Genomic DNA, 13102 nt, shown 5'->3' on the forward strand with positions numbered 1-13102 from the left:
TGACAAACACACCCTGTATCGGGACAGTCTGGAGCTTAGACCTTTACCACAGGTTCAGCCCTTGGATTTTGGCAGCTGGCAGGACTTAGTCGGGTCTCTAGGGCAAGGGTGGTAATTAATTCACCAGAAGTGGAGTGAGCAGCAGGCTTATAGAAGTCAGAGGAGAGCCAGCGTTGGGGCGGGCAGCGAGCAAGGATAGTCAGGTCCAGGCGGCAGGCAATTGATGTTGTGTCAAAGCAAGAGGTCAGGTCTGGAGCAGCAAGCCAAGGGTGGACGTGAACACACAAGAGACACTGACAAACACAACAACAACAACACAGGCTGGACTGCAAGACGAGGCTGGATGAGGCTGGACCTGAAGACAAAGCAGAGTTGGACAAAGCTGGACTGGAAGACAAAACTGGATGAGGAAACAGGAACTAGGAACGCAAAGAAGCAACACGGCCTGCACAGGATGCAGGAGACCCGTTGTTAAGGCATCTTCTGCTCCTCAGAGAGAGCCTTATATAGGGAGCATGCGATGATGTCATCAGGAAGCGCCAAGACAACCTTTCCGCCTTGGGCCCTTTATCCTGCGGTGAGCTGGGCATGCACACCTAGGAGTAGGAGGGGCCCGGAGTACTGGGATGTGACTGCCTGCCATGCTGCATTTGGCAGTGCCTGGGGGGAGCGCGGCTTCCTGGCCGCAGGAGAGTGTTGACGGTATCGCGATGAATCTGGTGGCTTGCAGGGTATGCCTGCGAACCATGGTTTTTAACACAGGGTCTAAATAGGATTTGATCATCCTTAGCATTCATAACATAGAATGAGTTTAATTTGCAGTCCAAAAGATAATCCTGTATCAAAAGAACTCCTAAATTCTTCATCTCCATAGAAACTGTAATATCGCAACCTTCAAAAGAGCGGTTACTGGGAAATGTGGACGATGTATGTTGACTATGTAATAAATTCCATTTTGTTGATGTCAAGTGCCAATTTATTGGCAAACATCCATGTTATAATGTCATTTAGGTAGATTGTAAGTAAACCTAAGGTGGTGATGACAATAGGGAAAAAAACTGTATGGCATCGGCATCTAGAATGCAGATTGAGGCCTGCCAATAATTTGGATATTGGGCTTAAATAAATGTTAAACACCATTGATGGCTTTCTGCATCGTACCATCACACTAATCATTATGATACATTATAGTGATTACTTTAACCAGAGTCTTTCATTTTAATGCTGCAGAGTAAGTATTTAGGGCTGATTATCTAAAATGATATGAATTCAACCAAGGAAAAAGCAACATGGACTCAATCTTCTAAACCTAATAAAATGCTGGGTTGGAAATCCTGGGAGCAGTAATCAAGTGTTTTTGCATGAATACATGCATGGTTAGCTGCTGAAATTTTCCCTCTTTCCTTCCTCCCCTTGCCATGAATGTGCCTAATGGCAGTGTGCATACTTTAGCTGCACTGAAAGCAGGTGGTATTGGAATGGGACATTTGAAAATCTGCATGTGTAATTTCAGGCAGGTGCTTTGCACATGCTTCAGCGGAGGCGTAAAGAGCACAGGTACTTTGTAACTGCAGTGCGATTGCCAGCCCTGATTTTCAACGGGAAACTTCTCAGGGAGATTTTCTTTGAAAATTAACTTGCAGGCCTGCGGGTACAAAGTAAAAATGAGCCTGGAAGTTTTCGATGGAGTTTGGTTATTGCCCTCACTGTTTTTCTTAGTCTGTATTGTGTGTACTAGTGATCAGGAAATGAACACAAGGGAAAATATTTTTTCTGACATTTGTTTAGATGATTCCAGAGAGGAGGTTTTCTGAATGCTTAGAAATGTCTCTTCTATTGTTTAAAATGTTTAAGCAACTTAAAGTTAATTGAAGAGAGCATAAAACTTACTTTATACTTAATATAATTTATCATTTGCAGAAAACATACAATTGTGCAGTCTTATCCTTCCTAATCCTTCAGATTTACACAGCAGAGTCCACAAAATGCATTATGGCTACCAGCAAGGAAAATATCGATTTTCCATTTTTCTTTTCAAAGCATTGCAAGACTATTGAAAATTAAAGGTTGACATGATTTTCCACATGGACACATAAAACTTAATCACACTGACTATTTTCAAAATAGTTCTCAGAACTTGTTTAACAGTTAATCATGTGCACAGACTGAAAGCTCTGAAGTCCTGTTGGGCAGTGTAGGTAAGTTTTAGGGGTTCAGGAACTTGTCTGCTACACGGCACTTCTGTTTCCCTCCTATCTCATTTCATGATCCTAAGTTCAGGAAGAGATAACGTTTTTCTCCACAGAATTAGATTTTTATTTAATAGATTTTGAAGGATTAACATATAGAAGATAACGACACGTCTCTAACATCCTTGTTACTGAGCACCAGTTTAACCTAAAGAAAGTTCTGTACCATGGGTGGTTTAAAACATGCCATAAACCTTAGCATGCCTAAGATATTAATGCTTATGGCTAATTTACTATCCCTGGCCCCAATTTCAGACTATTTCCCTCTGTTTACCTCTGAAGCATGCTCTGGCTGGAGGTCTGGAGAACCATCTGAGGAGGAGGTTTGCTTCCTGAGCTGCCAGGCTTCTGTCTGCTCCTCTCCTGGCTGCTCAGATTCCACGCCACTGTCAGACCCCAGGCCGCGTGTTTCCTCTTTCCGGTCTCCTGGCCACACCTAGTCTTCGCCATCTTCGATAGCAGGGGGTGCTGAGGCTCCTTCAGGTTCATTCTTTTTTTTTTCTCCTAATTTACCCCTGTCTTATACTTTCCAGCTGATAAATATGCATAAGCTCGTGCATAGTCATGTACTGGGTGGAGGGTCTTTGCTGCATTGCAGGACTCTTCTCGCCTCCCCTTTTCCTCGGGGAGGGGATCCTGCCAGTCTGGACCAGGGCTGTTGGCCACATCAGCTTTTTCTCCATTTCAGAGTGCTCCCCCTTTGTCCATGGGTGGGGGCACCTCTGCCCTATGGTCTTCCCTTAGCCAGACAGAGACTTCTGCCTTTTGAGCCAAAGTCGCAGTATTGTCCCTCTGCCTTAGTTTATTTACACAGGAGCTTACAAACAAGCAGATCTTGATAAGTATCCTTCAGTTCTGGTTAAAGTTCTCATCTTCTTTTTCCACTGAGACAGTGTTTTTTGCCTATCAGCATACTTGTCAGTGTTGGGTTTGTGGCATAGTGTGGACTCTTGGTCGCAGTGGTGATGACTCCTCCCACAGGGAGGGGCCCCATGGGTAACCACAGCAATAGGCTAGACTCAGAAAGTAGACACTGAGGTGGAAAGCTTTATTGTACTGCTGTAGATAGATGATACTTGCACAAGAATGGATAGCACTGTAGTCCAGCGATATTCCAATAAGCTCAGACAGTCTCAGATGTAGATGGTCTCACCCGGATGTAGCAAGCTTGGTAGTGTTCTGCAGAGTGGGTAAGCCGAACCTGAAGGGTGGAAATGGAGAGCTGGAGCATAGAGGTACTCACAGAGAGGCAGTGCAGGAATCCTCCTTGATGGCAAGTGAAGGAAGGGACCAGAGGTCCGTGGTGCAGAATACCCTGAGCTGGAAAGGCCCTCGAGGAGCGAGTACCTAGGAGCGCTGAGGGATCTTGAAAAGGAAAGTAGATAAGACCCCCAAGGAGCGGTTGTCTTAGGTTAGGTAGTAGAATCCCGAAGGGTAGATAGAAGCGAGAGGCCCCCGAGGAGCGGGTCCCAGAGCTTCTGCAAGAACGAGGAATCCAAGTGACCAGCTTAGAATCGGTCAGAGTATAAAAACAGACATCCTTGCTAACTCGTTGAATTGAAGCGGAGCGGAGGCTTAAATACCCGGAGGTACTGACGTCATGCGGTGGGGACGCCCCTGAGGTTCCCGCCATGACGTGTTGATAAGCATAGGCAGCGTGCGCGCGCGCGCCCTAGGAGGCCACAGGAAGGAGCATGGCAGACCGAGTTTCGGCACTCAGCACTGGAGGCAGCCATCTTACCCATGGAGGAGAAAGGTAGAAAAGAGGTGAGGCAGAGCGGTCGCAGCCGTCTGCAACCGACGGACACAACAGTCAGTATCCCTCTTTGGCTACAGCAGTCCTTGACTCCCACCAGCAAAGGGCCTTGATGGGCCCCTTTGACTGTCTGGCAGCCATCTTGTTCCTGTTTGCACGCAGTTATATTCCAGGCTTATAGTCTGCACGTTGTCAGGGCTTGGTCCTATACCAGGTCCTTCATTTTGTGTTCCTGTTTACTCTTAGTTTGCTTCATGAATCCACTATTTGGCCTAGATTGCTTCGTGAATCTAGTTTTCCTGTTTGATTCTAGATTGCTTCATGAATCCAGTGTTCCTGTTTGGTCCAAATTATTTTGTGCATTCAGTGCTCCTGTTTAGTATTGTCTTGGGTTCACTCTATCAGGTAGTGCTGAAGGAGGGAACCATTAACACGGAGTACCCTTATAGGTCACACACTCTCTTCCATGTCACATAAGTGTAACACATCGTTACTCTCAGGAGTTAATGTATTAGTTTGAGAGCAATAATTATTTTATAAGGACAGAGCTCAATAATCAGATGAAAGGAAACTCCATAAAAAATGTTTATTTATTATATATGAGTAAATTGATCGTCTTTTCTATAATGGATACAGAAAGAAAAAATGGTTAGCTTACCTATACAGGTTAATGCCAGATCTTGGACTGCTATCCCTTATCACAGCAGAGTTAAAGACAGCAGCTATGAGCTCACAATTCTCTATATTCTTGCATCTGCTTACTTGCTCATTCACTTATACACTTATGTGCTTACAAACTGGTATGTTTGTTTATGCGCTTAGATGATTATGCACTTATTTGCTTACATGCACACATATCTACTTATTTCATCTATTTATGTTTAACTGGCTATATGTCCAGTATTCCCATCTAGCTATCCAGTATTTTGCAGCTTATAGTTTATTTTACTAGCTTAGAGCTTCTAACAATTAAGTACTGGATTATTAACTTTAAAGACTTGTTGTTTTTCTTTTATGGAAAATCAACCCAATTTAATGACTTACAAAGACCTGTAGGTCTTCTAGCTGAAGACATGTAATCTTGAGGAAAGGTCACTATAGTCTCTTCTGGCTGTGTGTTTATGAGAAATTGTATTCTCTATTACTCCTCTTTATATGCCTAGGAGTCAAATGGAACCCAATATCAGAGGTTTTTGACTGCATTCCTCTGCTCAGTACTGAGGATGAATTAACAGGCAGCATTGTTCTTTTCTTAAAAGGTAATGGGTTTCTTGACATCAATGCTTGAGAAACACCCCCCCCCCCCCCCCACCCGTGACAGTATTAGATTGCTTTATGTATTCAGTCCTCTTCCAGCGGTCTTACACTGCTTCTGTAGGCACTTCTATATCTCTGTTTTCCTGCAGAAGTCCTACCCTTTTTCTGTAAGCATCTTCATATCTCCTGTTTGAGTTCTATATTTCTGAAGAGGGTGCCTTATGTTTTCTGTTGTTGCTGTCCAAGTCCTGCCAGCTGTGTCAGTACCTAAGGGCTCAGCCCAAGGGGAGGGTGACTGTCACAGGCATAAAATGTCCCACTCTGCTCAAGTTAGAACTCACCAGTCTTGCCCTGTCTGTGTGTCGCCCATTCTTGACTTTGGAGGCCATACCCCTACTGATTATGCCATCACATCACCATGATCTGAACTGGCATGTCTCTATTGGAAACGCTAAGCCAGTTGAGTGAGGACTTTCAAGTCAGTTGTCATATATCAGTGCAGCTAAAGCTTATGACTGCAGTATGATTGTTACGTTTAATCTTCCTAACTTTGTACAACCAGTTTGAGTTCTCTGGAGAGAACTGGAACGAAAAGTAACTACTGAAAATAAATTCCTTTAAGGATAATTTCGAACAAGTAGCAAGATTACTTTTAGCCTCGTATATCAGCCACAGTGTTGCACCAAAACTCTTGGAGCAAACATACATGTTATGGTTTGTGGATATGTGGACCCCTGGCTCAATGTGCGAGTTGTAACAGCCCATGGGGGGGAGCCTCACAGGTCCACACTGTCAGGAGGCGAATTACAGGCACAGCGGGGAGCTCTGGGCACAGTGGTGGAGAGAATCCCCAGGGACCAGGAGGTAACCCCCGTAGGGTGACAGACAGTTGGTAGTACCTGGAGTGAGACCCTGAAGAGAGAGGCACCAGGCAGACCATGGAGCGGTAGGTGCAGGATTAGCAGTGTAAGAACGTTCTCCGGGAGGACAGCCCCGAGGGGTGGAGCTGCAGTGTAGTGGGCATAGACTTGGAGGTGCAGGCCAACCTGGGCCCGATCTCTACTGCTGACGTAGGCAGAAACCCGGAGAGCGGAGGAATGCTGGCAGTACAGTAGAGAAGCAGGCCCGAGGAGCGGGACAGCTGTCGGTCATTGAATAACCAGGAGCGTGGCCCAAGGAGCGGGAGAGGGCAGTCTAACACAGGTGCAACACCGAGAAGCAGGGAAGGCTAGCAGTGTTCCAGGGGAGACCCGAGTAGCAGGAGCCAATGCAGAGTAGGACCCAGGAGGCGCAGAGCCAGCCCGAGTTGGTGGGGTAGGCCAGAGGAGCAAGTCCCTAAAGGAGCGCACACTGACCCCCGAGGAGTGGGTGCCAGACAGGGTCCAGGAACAAGGGTCGTAACGACGTCTCAGGAACACAAGGCAGGAATTGTGGACTCGAACGGAACTTTTTGCCAAGTCAGTTAGCCTCTCCAGCATCCAGCATTCATCCAGTCACCCCAGCATCCAGCCTCTCCAGCATCCAGCATTCATCCAGTCACCCCAGCATCCAGCCTCTCCAGCATCCAGCATTCATCCAGCCTCTCCAGCATCCAGCATTCATCCAGCCTCTCCAGCATCCAGCATTCATCCAGTCACCCCAGCATCCAGCCTCTCCAGCATCCAGCATTCATCCAGTCACCCCAGCATCCAGCCTCTCCAGCATCCAGCATTCATCCAGCCTCTCCAGCATCCAGCATTCATCCAGTCACCCCAGCATCCAGCCTCTCCAGCATCCAGCATTCATCCAGCCTCTCCAGCATCCAGCATTCATCCAGCCTCTCCAGCATCCAGCATTCATCCAGTCACCCCAGCATCCAGCCTCTCCAGCATCCAGCATTCATCCAGCCACTCCAGCATCCAGCATCAACTTACATCCAAAAAAAAAAAAAAAAAGACATTAACATGCTACAAACCTTCTCCATTCCGATTATCCCTCGCTCAATCCCCATCAGAGCTAACGCACCGTTACTCAATCTACGCTCAAAGAGATCTCTGATTCCAATCATGATCTCCCCAATAACACAATTCCTAGGTCTATCCTTAATAACCTTAAGCCTTCTAAACTCGCAGTCGCTCTCAAAAAAATCTCACTTGCTCAACGACCATCTCCTAGACTCTCAACCGGACATTTGTGCCATTACCGAAACATGGCTGAAAAACACTGATACAGCCATAATCAACCAACTACCAATACAACAATATGACGTCTTCTCTATCCCCAGACCTAAAAAAAGAGGGGGTGGAATAATGTTAATCACAAAAAAAGAATTAAGACTAACTCAACAAGCCTTCAAATCTACGACTAAATTAGAAATCGGATTATTCAAATCCTCCCAACTCCAAATCTGCCTTATTTACGCCCCCCCAGGGCTCCTAGAAACCGACCCCTCTCCACTCATCGAAATTATAGCCAAACATATCGACTCCATCTTACCCGCTATCATTTTAGGAGATTTCAACATCCATGTTGATTCTCCCTCCCCATCTTCCAATTGCGAAGCCCTACTTTCCTCCTTCCAGGCTATGGGATTCAATCAAATCATAAATAATCCCACCCACAAGGCAGGCCACACGCTTGACCTGATATTCACTAATGAAACCATCTCGCCCATCTCCCCACCTTCCTGCTCCCCCATCCCCTGGTCAGACCACTCGTTGATAGTTACAAAACTTGCCATTAATCAAAAACAGACCCCTATTGCTTCCAAATCCTCCATCCAATTCAGGAAACCTTGTTCAATGGACACACTCAACAACAGCCTTGCCAAAGACCTATCCAAACTGGACTTCAGAGATGCTGATACCGCAATTAATTCCTGGCAAACAATCACACACGCAGTAGCAAACTCAATTTGCCCATTATCCTCAAAAATTATCAACCCAGCACGCTCGAACAAAAAACCCTGGTTCTCTACGGAATTAAGAAAACTCAAACAAGACCTACAACACAAGGAACTACGCTGGCGGAAAGACCCCTCCCCCACATCATTGGCTTCTTACAAAACAGCAATGAGCTTCTACAGAACATCGATCACCCGCACCAAACGAGATTTTTATGCCAAAAAAATACACGGTTTCCTATACGACCCGAAAACGCTCTTCTCATATGTGGCAGCCCTCACCACTCCCACTTCCCCTACCTTCTCAGAAGAAGAAGCCCAAAACAAATCTACAGAGTTGGCGATTTTCTTTGACAACAAAGTCAAAAACCTACTTGGCCCACTGGCAACATCCAACAAATCATCAATAGCCTTACAACCCCCCAGCCAAACTCCTAGCCAAAATCCATCCTCTACTATTCTTAAACAGACGCTAGTATCTCTTGAACCTACATCATCCCTGGAAATAGAATCGATTATCAAGAAAATGAAACCCTCGTCTCACCCTCTAGACCAAATACCAACCAAACTTCTCCTCACCATTCCTAACACCATTGCCAGATCTCTGGCAGACATCATAAATTGTTCCCTCAATCAAGGATCTGTCCCTGACTCCTTAAAAATTGCTTCGCTGAAACCCTTACTAAAAAAACCCAATCTGGACCCAGCCAACCCAGCAAATTTCCGCCCCATCGCAAACCTACCTTTTATAGCTAAAATAATGGAAAAACTTGTCAACTTCCATCTCACCGACTACTTGGACTCCCACAATATCTTATACCCTTCTCAATTCGGTTTCAGGAAACGCCTAAACACAGAATCCCTCCTTCTTTCTTTAACGGACACCATCCTGATGGGCCTTGACAAGGGACAATCTTACCTCCTAGCCCTACTCGATATTTCTGCGGCGTTTGACACGGTAAATCACGACATCCTCATCAGCCGTCTAATGGAAATAGGCATCTCTGGCTCCGCACTGCTCTGGTTTAAATCCTTTCTGAACAACAGGCACTACAAAGTTAAAATAAACAACAAAGAATCCCACCCCGTCCCATCAAAACAAGGAGTACCACAGGGCTCTTCTCTGTCCCCTACCCTGTTTAACATATACCTACTTCCTTTATGCCAGCTGCTCAATAGCCTCAATCTCACCCATTTTATATACGCAGACGATGTGCAAATCATAATCCCCATCTCGGACCCCATCTCCTCAACTCTAAATTTCTGGAACGACTGCCTACATGCCATCAACCAGCTTCTCACGAATCTCAACCTGGTCCTAAATACGTCCAAAACGGAACTCCTGGTTATCTCCCCTAGCGATAACCACCCCTTCACTAATAACACAATAACCCCACTAGCAAGCCATGTCAGAGACCTTGGGGCCACCCTTGACTCCAGAATGAATTTCAAAAAATTCATTAACGCTACAACTAAAGAATGTTTCTTCAAGCTACAGGTCCTGAAGCATCTAAGACTGCTCTTACACTTCCAGGATTTCCGTTCTGTGCTTCAAGCAATACTGTTTTCAAAGATTGACTATTGCAACGCTCTTCTACTCGGTCTCCCCGGCTCTTCGACCAAACCTCTACAGATGCTGCAAAACGCAGCAGCCAGGATCCTTACAAACACACGGCGCAAGGACCACATCACACCTATCCTAAAAATCTTACATTGGCTTCCTATTCAACATAGAATACTGTTCAAAGCTCTCACTATCATCCACAAATCGGTCTACCAACAATCCTCTCTCCAACTCACCTTCCCTCTGGAACTACATACATCTTCAAGACCAATAAGAACTGCCTACAAAAGTAAGCTCATGGCCCCTCCCAACAAATCATCAGTTCACAACTCCATCCACAAGCGAGCATTTTCAACAGCAGGTCCCCTACATTGGAATTCGCTTCCTCAAGACTTACGCCAGGAACAATGCCATTTAACCTTCAGAAAAAAACTTAAAACCTGGCTGTTCACACAAGCCTATCGTTGAAGGATTCCATATTAACCAACTCTCTCTCACCCTCCAACCACCCTTCTCACTCCCCGCACTCCCAACCTTTTTCCCTTTTCCACTCGCAACCTCAACCCACCCTTTTCCCTCACCCCGCCACTCCTCCCATTTGACATACCATGTATATTCCAGCTGTATATATTCCATATATATATATTTCCATGTATATTTCCGCTGATTATAATCCATGTTTCTGTATTATTAATTTATTGTTTTATGTTAATTTATAGTTTGTAATTTTGTTAACTTATTGTTCAATTACTTAATTCTGTCCTATCTTCCGACATCCATGTTTTTACTCTCCCTGTTTTAATGTAACTTCTCTTTTCCACTTATACGTTAATTGGTTTTTTCCCCTTGTTCTAATGTAAACCGGTACGATAAGACCTGGTCTTGAGTGTCGGTATAGTAAAAGAAGTTAAATAATAATAAATAAGTACAGGAGTCCGATGACATCATCAATCAAGGATGCCCCCAAGGTTCCCGCCGAAGAGGCTTCAAAGGCGGGGCCCTTGATGCGCGCACCTAGGTAGGCCCGACATCCAAGTAGGAAGTAGCTGCGTCCATGCTGCCGTGAGGAGTCCCGGGGAAGGTGGTGGTGTAGGCAGGCCCGCGCTGCAAGCAGACCCAGGGAGGGCAGGAGAGCGGTGCAAGAAGTGAGTACTCGCAGTCACAGCCGTCTGCGACCGACAGGCATAACGGTACCCCCCATCTTAAGGCCCCTCCCAGGGGTTTGGGTTTGTGGGGATGGTTGTCATTGAACTGCCGAAGAAGATCCTTGTTTAGGATATTAGCCATAGGTTCCCAGTTGTTCTCCTCAGGACCAAAACCCTCTGACAGAAGGTATTCCCATTTCCTTCCATGCTTCTGGATGTCCAAGACCTCCTGAACTTGGTACGTGACATCAGCCTCAGAAGACAGCGGAACAGGGTCTGGTGGCCTCTTGGAGAATCCGGAGAGAATCAGAGGCTTGAGTAGAGAAACGTGAAAGGCATATTGTGAATCTTGAGTGATGGCAATTGTAGCCGATAGGTAACAGGACCCAGACGACGTAACACTGGAAAGGGTCCAATGTATCTTGGAGCAAAACGGACTGAGGGCAGCTTAAGGCGAATAAATTTAGTGCTGAGCCATACCTTATCTCCAGGTTGAAACTGGGGTACAGCACGGTGATGGGCGTTGAAAGCCCTTTTTGATCTCTGAGCAGCCTTTTTGAGCAGCTGTTGAGTATTTTGCCACAGTTGATGTAATTCTTGGGCAGTTGCCTGCGCTGCCGGGGAGGCGACGGACAGCGGTAGTGGAAGCGCTGGGAAAGGTTGGCGTCTGTAGACCAGCTGGAAAGGCAATAAACCCGTGGAGGTGGGCACGTGGGAATTCAGCGCGGTCTGCCCAAGGCAGGAGGTTGGCCCGGTCGTTTTGCCGCAGACTCGCGTAGGCTTGTAGGAATTGCTTAAGGGTTCTGTTGGTCCTCTCAGTTTGGCCATTGGCTTGAGGGTGGTAAGCCGAGGTAAAATCCAAGGAAATATTAAACTTCTTGCAAAGAGATTTCCAGAAGCGTGCAGTAAATTGGACCCCCAAGGTCAGAGAGAATATGTCTGGGAAGCCCGTGAAGCCGGAACACATGCTTGAAAAATAGTTTGGCCAGCTGAGGTGCCGAAGGGAGACCCGGTAGAGTCACAAAGTGCATCATCTTAGAGAAACGGTCGACAGTATATGCCATCCAACCCTGGTAATTTGTTACTCTTTTTAGTTTATCAGTTTGCTCCATTACATATCTCTGATTCACCATGATTTGGTTGTTACTCTGAATCATTGCCCTCAATGAATATTTCCAGCATAGGAATTTCCCCAATACTATGCTCAGTTAGGACTAGGAATATGCATTCATTTGAAACGAATGGGTAAAATGCAACAAATGAGACCATTTTTGTTTCATTTGTGGACCCCTCAAAAAAATGGAGAGGACCCATGAATTAAATGAAAGTTTTAGTTTTATTTGTTTTTCCCATTCAAGTTCATAGCCCATTGAAAAGTGGTGTAGTAAGATTAGTAAGTATAGAAAGCAAGATATTAGCCAGGGCAAGTTAGACAGGATGGTGAACCAATCAAGGCTAAGCTGCACAGTTCCTGCTGATACACTTTGAGGATTTTGCTACCACTCAGCTTTGATGTCATACCAGAGACTACATCTTGGAGGTCTTGCTGCCACTCTGCCTTGCTGCTATACAAATTATGCTATATTTGGGGGGCTTGTTGCCACTCTACCTAGTTGCTGTGCCCCTGACACTACACTTAGGGGTCTTGCTGACACTCTGCCTTGCTGCTATATCCCTTGTGTTACTCCTTGGTAGTCTTACTCCCATTCTTCCTTTTGCTATACCACTTATACTACACTTTGGGGGTCTTGCTGATGCATCCTTGATGTACCACTATTGGTGTCTTGCAACCACTCAGCCTTGCTGCCATACTCCAGACTCTACACCTTAGGAGTCTGACTGCCATTCTGTGTTGCTGTCCTGCACCTGAAACTATACCTTGAAGATCTTGCTGCTACTCTGTCTTGCTGCCATCTATGTCCCTGATGCTGATGGGGTTAATAAACATGTGGATATAGGTGAACCGGTAGATGTAGTGTGTTTGATAAAATCCCTAATGAGAGGCTTCTAAGAAAATTAAAAAGTCATGGGATAGGATGGCAGGTTCTTGTGGCCTGGTTTGGCCTCTGTTGTAAACAGGATGCTGGGCTTGATGGACCCTTGGTCTGGCCCAGCATGGCAATTTCTTATGTTCTTATGATGCCCTTTCATGGATTACAAACTGGTTAAAAGACAGGAAACAGGGAGTAGGATTAAATGGTCAATTTTCTCAGTGGAAAAGGGTAAACAGTGGAGTGCCTCAGGGATCTG

At 45.8% G+C, this 13102-nt stretch overlaps 1 protein-coding gene across 3 annotated transcripts in view; it reads left to right on the plus strand.

The window, feature by feature from the left end:
• Positions 1–13102, plus strand: part of DUS2 (dihydrouridine synthase 2) — a 135189-nt gene that overhangs the window by 80838 nt on the left and 41249 nt on the right. The window lies entirely within an intron of this gene.

The sequence above is a fragment of the Rhinatrema bivittatum genome, chromosome 7 (genome assembly GCF_901001135.1).
Source record: "Rhinatrema bivittatum chromosome 7, aRhiBiv1.1, whole genome shotgun sequence".
Classification (NCBI taxonomy): Eukaryota; Metazoa; Chordata; class Amphibia; order Gymnophiona; family Rhinatrematidae; genus Rhinatrema; species Rhinatrema bivittatum.